At 37.3% G+C, this 12,809-nt stretch overlaps 1 protein-coding gene across 15 annotated transcripts in view; it reads right to left on the reverse strand.

Annotated features, from left to right (window-relative positions):
- The window catches only part of KIAA1217, a 244,545-nt gene that overhangs the window by 110,288 nt on the left and 121,448 nt on the right, over nt 1-12,809 (reverse strand). The gene's annotated exons all lie outside the window — the stretch shown is intronic.

A 12,809-nucleotide genomic window follows, 5' to 3' on the forward strand; every position in this document is an offset into this window, starting at 1 on the left:
ACACTTCTCAATGGAGGGTCTTTTAAATGTTAATTTATATTTTAGCTGGGCCAACTATACTGCTCTCCGGCCATTATCCCCATTTGGATCTGCAGCAAGTGTATTCCTTCAACTTAAATCCCACAAAAAGATCAATTTGCAAGTTGGAAACAAGCTTTTTTGCACATCAAATACGGAAATATTTGCCCCTGCATCCACAGATCTGTCCTTAACTTTGCAGAAAGACTTTTATCCCTCAACTCTGTTCCAAATGTGTAATAAATACATAAATGAAGTTAGAATTGGGACAGCTGGTAGCGATCACTTATTTATCTATGACCTCCCACCAAATGCTGGTGGATTTCAAAACATCTATCTAGGACAAGAGTGTGGGCTTCACGTCTATCATGCTATTAAAGGAAAAATCAGAATTATAAAATCATCAAAGGATGCATCACACTCCCATATGCAATTATCTATACGAATGACACCACCTTCAGAGGGAAAAAGCATGCAGATCTTTATTTATTGAGAACACTAGTTGTGATGCAAACCACACACAGTTAAAAGGTAACAAACTCAACCCACAGCAGAGTGCAGAAAAAAGAAAGTACAGTACTAACCTCTCTGAGAGGATTCAATTTTCATCAAGTACCTTTGAATGTCAAGTTCTGAATGAAGGGAGACCAACATGCACTGCAAAACCTGTGGATCAAAGAGAGAAAAGAAGGGGAGGGGGAGAGATAATTGTTAACAGGAAAGGAAAAGGAGAACAATAGAATTAAAAGAGAATAACCTCTACATATGAAGGTATGCTGAGAGAGGAAAAGAGAAGAGAAGAGAAGAGAAGAGAAGGAGAGAAAGAAGAGATCGAGAAGAGAAGAGAAGAGAGAGAAAGAGAAGAAGAGAAGAGAAGAGAAGAGAAGAGAAGAGAAGAGAAGAGAAAGAAGAAAGAGAAGAGAAGAGAAGAGAAGAGAAGAGAAGAGAAGAGAAGAGAAGAGAAGAGAAGAAAGAGAAGAGAAGAGAAGAGAAGAGAAGAGAAGAGAGAGAAGAGAAGAGAAGAGAAGAGAAGAGAAGAGAAGAGAAGAGAAAGAGAGCACTGAAAAATAGTAAAGGAAAGGCATATGTGCTAGGAGACACAACATGTTCTATCAATAGTTAATATGCAATATTCTCAGAAACTTTGCTGGACTCAGTTCAGAAATGCTACCCTATGGTGGTATGTCAAAGAAATGGAAATGTTCCTCTGGTAAAAGAGAATGGGAGAGAGTTTAGCCACACAGATTCAAATGTATATCTAGCAACCATATCTGACAAGAAGTGGCAAAATATGCATTCTTCCAAAGCAATGATACAACTCTTGGCTGGAGTTAGCAGCAGTCATTGCAACACTCTGTTGGTTTCTCACTTACTACAAAGACATGGAATCCTTTAATCAGAACTTAGAAATATTACATTATTCTTGATGAAACCAATTTTCAAAAGAGTAAAGATAAACTGTGGTATGATTAAAAGTATTCTCCAGTCATGTCTTTTTACTATTCCACATCTGATCTTAAAGAATATACACTGTGAAAATGTGCTAAAATGGGTTTAAAGGCCAAAAAAAACAAACAAATATCTTTTCCCCAGCACATGAATGAGATGCGAGTTGGAGGAAAAATTGCCCACCTGATGTTTGAGTCCTTATAGGCAGACGTCTTATATTCTCCTTAGTCTACATTTGCCCCATGGGCTGGAGGTGGGGGTAGAAGAGATTTTGCACAGTGCCCTAAAACAACCTTCTCTGAGCACTGGATTCCTCTCCCAGCGAGCGCCAGGCTCCCACGACAACTGCTCCTGCCCCGATCAGAACGTGCAACTATTCGCACCGGGCAAAGGAGCACAACTGCTTTGATAACAAGGACGTTATTGTTAAGGAATCTTACTTAGCAAGTAATTATAATGCCAACATCATAATTAAGAGACTAATTCAAAGAATCTTTTGAATTTTACAAACCTAGGGAATACGGGCATAGGAGAGTTGATTCTTGGGATGAGATAAGCAACATACAAGTATACTCAGATTTTTCATGACTTTGTCTATTGGATATTTTGGAAGGGGCAGTACTGTTTTTATTTAAAGTGAACAATAGATCATTTTTTTCCCCCATGAGAAATGTATCATTTAGAATTGTTCAAGTAAAATGTGATTTTTACAAATAAGCCATTTATGCAAACAGTACAAATTAAATGTAGCCTTCCGGCAACAACTGGATGGATTCCAATTCCAAACCACACAGACAAAACAGTCTGTTGCTAATGTTTGAGTAATACTGAAACTGTATTACATTTTTTTCTTTCTTTTATAATGTCACCACCCCCACAAACCTAAAAAGTTCTGTCTGACCTTTAATTAAACTACTCTGATTTAAAAAAAAAAAAAAAAAAAGCTATGGATTTTTCTAAGGACAAAATCCCATCTCAATGCCAAACACGTGAGACATCCAAATGACAAAATTCTGGTGCATGTCTGCTGGAGATTTGGTCTGCATCACATCTCAAGACCACACTTTGGAAGGGACATTACTCTGCCGAATGGCAGAATCAAAAGTGTTCATCTGTTGCCTTTCCTAAAGCTATTGCATAAAACCAATTTGAGCTACTCAATTTCCTTAAACCCTTTCACCCTAGTGGGGAATTACAATTGCATCCTCTTTCTCTGGACTTTCCTACTCCCAAAGGAAGTGTAACATCCATTCCAACCTAAGGGAGGGTAAGGAATGAGGATGCTTGACAAAGTCAGCAACCCCCCCCCCCCCGCCCCTAATTCAGGGAAAATGCTGCTCTCCCCCTCCTTTATCATAACAATGTGTTTATTTTAATTCTAAAGCAAATAGTTGGATGAGGATTCATAGTTAGAATATATAAAACTGGTCCACCTAGATCCAGAAGTCCCTCCCTCCTCTTACTAGAGTTGTTCTGAGATCTGCTCTGTGTGATGCAGGATTGAGTCAGCAATCTCTGATAAATAGAGACTGGCAGAAAAAAAAAAAAAATGAACCACACACAAACACAGAGTGACAACAGTAGTGCAGCAGAAGGATCCACTGACTCCTGCACAAGGTGGCACCAGGAGGCAGAAGAGGCCTCCATAGTGTTATACAGCAAACTTTGGATCACCCTAAGGAGATCTAGACATGCCCATATTGGAGAAATTTAAATCAAGACCATTACTGCAGCCCACGTAAAGACCTTATTATGAATGAAATTTGAAGACAGTTGGGTCTGACTCCAAACCTGAAGCATGGCTTCACTTGGAACTTTCCAAAATATTTCTTAACTTTCTATATTCCTTTCCAAACTCAACACCACACTGATGCCTTCATCAGCAGTCTGATGACCTCAAGGGTATTTAAAGAGGGAAAACAGTAATGATCTATTTCTTCATTTCCTCCTAGATTGTAGATGAGCTTTTCTTTTCTTTCTTTTTTTTTTTTTCCAACTGCAGGCATGCATGTGGATATATATAGTGCCCAACGATGGGAAATGAATTCAAAGAGTGCTTTGCGACTTGCAAATGCAGCAAGGGTACGGGCACCTGTGACAATCCCCCAACTCCTGCTTCCCTTGCTGACTCCACCATTGTACCACAGATAGGAGGCATCACAGCGAATAACCCATGTGAGGGGAAAAATAGGAAGTTGAAGCAAATCCCGCATAAGATTAGAAAACTTGGATGGGACTCACTAAGAATTAAAGAGCTGTAGAGAACTGAGCACTCAACTGACGTGCTCTGAGCAACCTCTGCTGGCCAGCAGATAAGATCCTGCACCTCCTACTAAATGGAGTTGTGCAGAGCCTGTGACTTCACACCTGTACATGAGATCCTCAGCTGGTTTGAATGAGCAGCACTTGACCAGCTTCACAAGCATGAGGGTGACCTACATGAGTGGGCCTGGCCCAGCGAGGGGAAGAATGACAGGGGTTTTTTGCTGTCTGACACCAAAGGGAGGCTCCTACTGAAACTGTATTAAGTCTTCATGAGCTGTAAATAAAATAGCCAGAATAGAAGTGGTACCAACTCTTGTCAAGGTTGGGTTAACAGAGAAAGAAACAGATTAACAGAGGCAGGTAGAGACATAAAGGCAATATGGAGAAAATCAAGAAAAGAACTTAAGTAATTTCTTCTGGGGAAAAGTGGAAAATGTTAGAGGCCAAAGAGGAGAGTGGAAAATGGGGCTGGGACACTGCACACAGCTAACGAATGGTTTGCACAGCCCCATAAACTGCAGGCACGAGCAGGACGGGATGTTACATGGAGAAAAATGGATTTCAGGAGCCAATCTCTACTGTAATGAGAAAGGTACCAGGGAGAAAAGAAACAGCTGCCAAACATGTTGCTTTTGAACTTTAAACCTAAATGGAGTGAGCAGTGGCCCTGGGAAAAGGTGTAGAAAGCTAAGAGTCATAGGAGGAAAGCAAAGATGCCAGGAATGCAGGGAATGTCATCAAATGGAGTCCTGAGAAATATCTGGTGAACACTGCTTGCAAGACAGTATCCAAAGGTTTAGCATGCAGTAACTTAGGGAGGACAAGGATTAATATCTCGAGGCTGACTGACTGTGTTAGTCATTATTCCGGGCCCTTCAAAACAAGGTGAACGAACTGTAAGGCTGCCTTGTGGGATCTGCTTGCTAAGCAGATCAAAGGAAAGTATTCACCACTTTAAGCAGGATCAGGCCTGTTGAACACTGAAATGTTAAGTCTCCAAAGGAAAAAGCAGATGCTTGAGACACTTGTGTTGATGATTTAGTAGGAGACATCTGTCCCCCTGAGTCAGCCTGAAATAATGTCACAGAATGGTGTTGGGAGCGCAATGTGCTCCCACAGCAGGAACGCAGCCCTGCTATTCTTGCTGGCAGTGCCGATACAATTCAAAGTGCCTTTTCACTGAGGTACTGGCAGTGCCGCAAAAGTGGAGAAATGCTAGGCTTTCCCCCTTCTTCCCCCCCCCCCCCCCCCCCCCGTAATAGCCATTTGATTTATGTTCCTGACGGACTTCAAAAAGGACGTCTTTATAAAGGCAGAATACATTAAACACATTGCATTTATCACGGGTCGCCCAGGAAGATGACACAGCTGCTGAGAGACTGGAAGTGGCTAAAATTAGAGAAATGCACAGGTTTGGTATGAAGCAAAGTCGGGTTAGCCAGGCCATTACGATGCAATTAGCGTTCCCTAGGTTTACAAGCTCTTGGTGAGATCCTGCAGAGACATGCAATCAGCCGACGCTGGAGGGAAATGATAACGAAAACACAAAGGGCTAGATATGAGTACGTAGATGATGATACATGATGAAACAAGATGCTGACTCATAAGTCCTCTTAAACTACTTGAAACTGAGGGAAGGAAATGAGGATCAACTACCTATTTCCTGCACACAATGGTTTTGTAGGAGGGGTGCAAGATACTGATGTTTTTCAACAACGGGAGAAGTCAGGATGGTAGCTCAGTTGGGCTCAGACCACAGAAGCTCTTCTAACAGAAATTTTAAGTGCACAAATACCTGCCAAAGAATGGAAAGGGTGAGTCTCATCACATCAAAATACAAAGTAAACGTACAGGATTAACTCCAAGCAACCTGCAAGAAGGCAGTTAGGCAACTGCTGAGAAAATGGAGATGGCCAAAGACAAGGGGTCCAAAAGGAAGCACAGAAACAAAAAGACCAGTCAAATGTAAACAAGGAATGTAGTCAGAGAGATGAGAACAAAGGAAGAGGGCTGCACAAAACATTAGGACTTCTTATGTTTCAGGATTTACCTTTTCTATCACACTCCACAGCTACAGCATCCCTCAAACTGTGCATGTTCTTTGCCTCCCACTCACTGAACATCACAGCTGAAAATGACACGTGTTAACTTGGCAAACTGTATTTTTGAAAATTTCCAAACAACAAAAAAGTGAAAAAGAATCTCCTCTCCATTGTTGTTTCTTTTTCTCACTTTTGTCAAAAAAAAATCCTAAAAACTCGTGTTTCATTTAATTTTCAGTGATGACTAAAGCAAAAAATAGATTTTATATAAATTTATGTAATATTTAATGAACCTTAAAATAAAACAACTAGAACAAGACAACTTTTAAAACATATCAAGGGAATTCAGGTCATATTCCAAACCATAATTTGAAGGGATATAAAATTGTTATACCTGTGAGATGGTTTGGTAATCAAGGGGTTCTGAAGTTCTCTGGGGTCATTTATTCTTCTCTCTTTTGCTGTTACTCCACTCATGTGGAAATGTTATATCAAAACACCATGTTGTATCTATACTCCAGGTTACAAGGCTAGTATGAAGGAAAAAAATCACTTCACTTGTTCATCTTAACATGACTTACAGCTTTTTTTTTTTCTTTTTTTTTTTAAAGCAAGATCCCATGGGGTATGGTACATTTCAGCCTTGGTTCCATCATGTATTTATGCACATAATTAAGAATATGAGAAGTCCAAGAGAATATTTAAACAAAGTTAGGCATGAACTTATTATTTCTTTGATCTTGGACCAGAATACTCTTTAACACTGTGTCCTAACACCTTAAGTAATGAGTGCTCATCAGCCCCTTCCCTTGACACATCATAGATAAAAGTAGTCAAGAAAATAAATGAAAGAAGTAATTCTTGTATTTATGATGTGTCTGCCCTCTTGTACAGTTATCCGAACATCATTGTGCAAAGTAACAGGAAGAATCAGACTGGTGCAAGGTGAAAAAAAAAGATGATTGGATCTAGTTTCTTTAAGGTAATCTGAACCTGATTTGAACCTCTGCACCTGAACCTGCATCATTACTTAACGATGCAAAATTCGTATGTGAAATGCCTACATTGTACAGAAAAAAAAAAAAAAAAGTAGCTGAAAATCTCAAAGTTGGCTGCTTAGTGAGGGATATGAGTCTACAGGGAGGTACCTCCATAAAGAAAACACTTTGCCGCCTACTAATTCTGGTAAGATTTAAGGGGAATTGAGCAACTTTGACTTAAGGGTTCAATTAGGGGTTTTCAACCACATACATGTCATACCTGAAGAATCTAACAGTTTAAACATTACTTCACAAAGTTAAATGGCAAGAATATTCTCTACTATCTTTCTGTAACTGTCTCACAGTCAGAAATGGAGACAATTAGACGAACACCGTATCTTTGTTTCCAATAGTCTGTCTCTCTTATTATTCATTCCCTTCCTCCTATCATTATCATCTCTCCTTGGAATCACATTACATTGCTGAAGATAAACAACGAAAAACTATTATGAATCTTTATAAAAGAATAACGAATCAGTGATGACCTAAGAAGAAAAAGATTTTCATGAGCTGTCTCCAGTATTTTGAAAAGAAAGAATGATAGAGTTGGCTAGATAGGCTAATAAAATAGCCATCACTGAAAAGCACTGTATGGTGAATGCAATGACAACTGATGGTCTACTGAGAAAACCATCCTCTGAAATGCTGAAAAACACATGGTGGTGTCATCTTCCATTGCTCTGATTTGATTGTAATGTTTCTTTTATAAAAGTTTCTTTTTTTTTCTTTTTGACTTCATTTTGGCCTTCACTATTGACTAAATGTCCATGATTTTCTAAGTTGTGATCAATTCATCCAATTAAACCTTATAAAAGCTATTCAAAGTGATCAAAAAAAAAAAGATCAAAATTTGGATTATTTCTTATTCAAAATGACAAGGTTAAAAAAGTTGCTTTTTCCTCCCCCCCACCCCCCCCAAAAAAAAAAGGATAATTAAATGGCAATATTTAGAAGAAAGCATAATGAAAAATGTGGCTGTACGCAAATTTTGTTCTACCTTTCTGCTGGACTCCCCTATAAGACTTAATAACACCAGGTTTTCTAAGAGCTTCATCCCCACAACTCCAAATGATGAAAACTGCAGGTCTCTGCCAGAAACTGCCATTTTAACTACCAACCTAGAAAACTTTAGAAACAATTTAGAGAACACTCATCAAGGGTAATCTAGGTAAGATGAATCAATACAGAACTGTAGTGACAGCCTTATTCTTCGTCAGATGTTCTTTTACCAATTATTTTTTTCATATATTAAAACATTCTTTGAAAACTTCCACTAATCAAGATTCCCGTGACCACAGGGTGGATCTTTTTTCTTATGCACTGTAAGCTATGCACAGCAGTAATCTTGCAAAGATGCTCTAATCCTCTCCCACCCAAAACATTCAAAATCCTTTCCTGCTTAAGCAGGTCTGGAAAGATGTCCAGTCACAGCTTTCTATGGTCCAAGAGTTACCAAGCCCTGGCTCCCATTTCAGTCCTTAAAAAAACAAACAAAAAAACACTTTTCCTGCCCTTGGCATACCATCTAAGAGTTCACAATACCTCTCTACCTTACAAGACTTCAGTAATAATTAACTCATGAACAGTTTCCAGCACACTGCCAATAAAACTGTTACAGAAAACTATTATATTTATAAACCACATTAAGTTTGCTCTTAACATCTTCTAAGGGTCACAGAGTCTCAGCGCAGTATTGAGGTTTTGTTAGGCAGTCTTCTAGTTTTTTATTAGAACACCAGAAATTTTGAACAACAACATCAGACATAAAAAGCCTACCCTATCTTATTATTAACTGAATTTATTATCTTCCATCCTTCCTTAAACACACAGCTGTCATCTACACAATTATAAGAGATATGAGCTCAAAAATGCCTTTGTGCAACATAACCAGCTAACACCTGAATAGCACATAGAGTAATTAGAGTGGAATCCAGCTGAATAAGTCAGTCTTATCATCTCATAACATCAGTTATTTCATATTAGTGAGATAAATATTAAGAACATATAATGCTATATACAAACAGTGACCCTCTGCAAGGTACTGAGTACATCTTAGTTTTCATACAATCAGATATCACTGCTATGATATAAGTGGCTAATTAATGCCAGCCAACATTAGCTTATGGAAAATTATCTTCACATCGCTATTGCAAAACAACACTGTTATGTTTTTTATTGATAAGGAAGCTTAAACATTAATTTCAGTTTCGGGTTTACATATACATAGAGCGAGAGAGATTCAAGTATTATATATTGTTCAAATGTCCTTATTGCAACATGTTTTATCATATATCGCAAAACCTACTTCTTAAAGTTATCTACTCACATTTAAAGGATATGATGAAAAATCAATAAAAAACAAACCATAACATCGGCTCATTCGTCTGAAATGTCATTTCAAACTTATCCCGTTTGGAAACAATACACGGATGCTACTGGCTTTACAAGACTTACAGAACAGGGAATAGAGCTTGATTTGGATTTCAAGAGTTGATGTCATTATTGTTCACAAGCCAACAAAGGGCTTTAAAACCGAAAAGAATCTACAGCATATAAAATGGTTTCCAACTTGTAAGGGATCCAGGCCCTGCGCCAGTGGATAATAATTTGCAATACAGTTTAGGGTTTTTCAGAGGAGAAAATGGGGGAGGAGATAGACAGCACAGTCATGTAGAAAGGAATGTGCAATTCTTACTCTCCTGAGCTACAAAGAGAGATGTCTTTCTAAAATCTTGTTTTCCTTGTATTGTTCATGTCTTCTCTTCAAATGCTTAAACCTTTCCCATGTTGGAATCTTTACTTTCTTTTTTTTAACATCTTTGTTCATTGAAAAGCTTTCTTTATAGTTATAGTATTAACACCATTCATAAATGACAAATTATCAGAAATAAAGAGAAAGCAAGCCTAATAGATAGACAATAGGTACACCTTATGGATATCTGAGGGAGATGCAGTAAAAAGAGTATGTACATTTGAATTTCTATGGCATTTTCTCATTGGTGATTTCCTTATCTTTCAGCATATACCTTAAAACTTCTGAAAATATATCAAATCAAAAGTAAAAACTTTGAAATGAAGTAACCTTTAGTAGACAAAACCCGATGAGCAGTACATGGTTTCTTCTACTCTTGCATGAACATTCAGTGACCTCATACTTCTCAGTGCCTTCACTTTCCTCTAAATTCAGCAAAAGACAATGTTATCTGTTCAAGCAAAAAGGATATACACAAATATTTGAAAAAGCTGCATCTCAGTCCTTTCTAGCTACATGGCACAGTCTTCACTACCCAATAAATACCGCAGCCAGAACATAATGCAGGTTTCTATTTGAGCACTATCCACTGGCCTGATTACTGAAACTATATGAGCATATGTGTCCCAGGATTTAGAGGTACACACACAAAATGAATCCTACCTCCACAGAAGCTCATTGAATTTATTTTTGTATTTATTTTTATTATTTTTTATTATTATTTATTTTTATTATTTATTTATTTAGCTACAGGCTTTACAGGAGGGCCAGGATTTTATATCTACACAGTTACCCTCTTTGAGGGTCTCTAAGCCTTAGAAAGGGATCTGAAATATTCAAAATGAAGGAAGAATAGTTTTTAATATGTTGCTCTTTCAGGAAGTTTTTGAGACTAACTCACTTTCCAACAGATGCTTCTGTAGGAAACAACTTACAAAGAGAAATATACTGGCAGTGGTAGTAGTCCTTTTTATGTGTTTGAGCATGGGTGAGGGTGCCTAACTTTGTAAAAGGATGTGTTGATAGCCTCTTCAGCTATTCTTTGGTAAGTTTTGCCTGCTGAAACTAGAAAATGATTCCTGTTTTGGCCATACAGCCACGGTTATCTTTTTTGTTTGTTTATTTGGTCTTTGTTCCTCCTAATTCACTTGCCCATTTTTGTTGGATAGAAAAATATCTGTATTATCCAAACAGTAGTGAAACACATAGTCTCTATTTCCAAACATCAAGACCTCCTGTTCTAAGGATTAAGCATTTTAGAGTGCATTGCAGAGGTGCATTTTTTCACCTTCAGTGTCCTCAAATCATTATCTTCTTTCTTGCAGCTTGCATCAATTCTAATTGAGCTAGATGATGACTCTGAGATATACTCTGCCATGCTATACTACTCTACGTGCCATTCACAACATAAACTGATGACACAGCTGTAGTTGGGACATAATGTCCAGTCAGCTATGAAGGAAATACAGCTCTTACTACCATCCACACAGAAAGGAGATGCAAAGATGTTTCATCTTGCAGGTAATAGGTGTATGACAAGTATTGCATACTATAGGAACTTTCAGCAGATTCCTGCAGAAGAGAGTCAGATGAACTTTTTTTTTTTTTTTTTTTTTTTTAAATCCTGAAAGTTCTGGGCAAAAGTAATTTGAAAAGAGATAGTTTGATCTGAGCAGCACCAGGGGCAATACTTAAGTCATTATGAGGACATAAAAATATTCCAGACTTCTACTCACATTGACTGTGTTACCCTAATATCCTTTTAACCTTCTTAAACAAGTTTCCATCATCAGTCATTTTCTCTACTTATTGAAATTCTCAGAAACATCATTATTTATCCATTTCTAGAAATAATTATAAAAAATAAATAAGAAAACTCAGTCTGACAATGAAGGTGGATTAAGGAGAATTCTGTGAAAGCAGATGTTAAGGGGAGTTCACTGAAGATTAGGTAATGCAAGAAAGCCAAGTGGAAAAAAAAAACCTATTGGATGATCATATCAGCTCTGACATGCATTGACTGAGCTTTCAGTTCTATTTATCTCAGGAACTTAGTAAATAGTTACTAATTTTGATAGTATCCCATAAGGCAATGGCGTAAGATGTACAACATTGCTGAGAGAGAGAAAATTGTTTCATTTTTCTGAAAAAAAAAAACCAGTGAATTCTAAAAAGAACTAATCATTTGATTATTTCAGAAGCTGTTAATAAATAAACTCATATATCTGACAGAGCTCTAACAGGAGAAGAAGGCAAGGCGTAGCGAAAGTACCCAACAGCAGCAATACCTAATCATCTCTTCTAAGTCACTGATGTAATTCAAGACATTGATTATTCCACAGATCCCTTTGGGATGTGGACTGAGGGACAGTTTGTTGTTGTTATAATGTTTTAGATTCCTTCCTAATATCTAGTATCTTTTCTATAAATTGCATTTAAATTTGCTTGTTTGATAATGTATAATCTTTTAGGATTTTCTAATAGAGTAATTTTAGGTTTAGCAATGGTAATAATTGTTAGGACGGCATTTGCTGAATTTCAGAACCCAACGGTGGGAAATATAAGCATGTGTCCATTTGTTTGAAAGAGCCAGAGCTAAGTCAGTATTAGATTATATGATTTATATAAATGCCTTGAATGACTGGTTTAAAACTAAAAATCATCTCTTCACAAAAAAAAAAAAAAGAAAAAAAAAAGAAAAAAAAAAGATAGGCCCTTCTTCAAAAAAGGTTTAACCAAAAGGGCAGATAGAGCTCCCCAGCAGTACTGCTTACATTGAAGAATACAAAAATAACTTCTGTGTAGAAGGAACACTGGAATGGTTCTATCAAGAGGAATGAAAGAAAGACAGAAAGCTAAATAATGTGGGAAAAAAAAAAAGTAAGTGAAGAACATCCAGAAAAGTATGTTGCTAAATTGGTTATATATTTCTTCTTTTTTCTTGCCTGAAAAGCAAACAAAAATGAAAAAAAAAATGTTTATGTGGCCTAAGAGCACAAAAAACACAGATGTCCTTAAAAGCATTTTGTAGACAATGCTAATTTGGAAAGACACTCTCACATCATGAGCCCTTTCAATCTAGTTAGTAGAGCCTGCATGTCTTGTTTACAAGAAATACATAGTGGAAACTTGGAACAAAAACTATTCTGAAAGTGGGTAACTCTTCCCTTATGCCTTAATAAATATTAGACAAATAACGATAACTTATGGTCTAGAAAGAATCCTTACTAGCTAGCATTTAAA

The sequence above is a fragment of the Anser brachyrhynchus genome, assembly GCF_964034855.1.
Source record: "Anser brachyrhynchus genome assembly, chromosome: 2".
Taxonomy (NCBI): Eukaryota; Metazoa; Chordata; class Aves; order Anseriformes; family Anatidae; genus Anser; species Anser brachyrhynchus.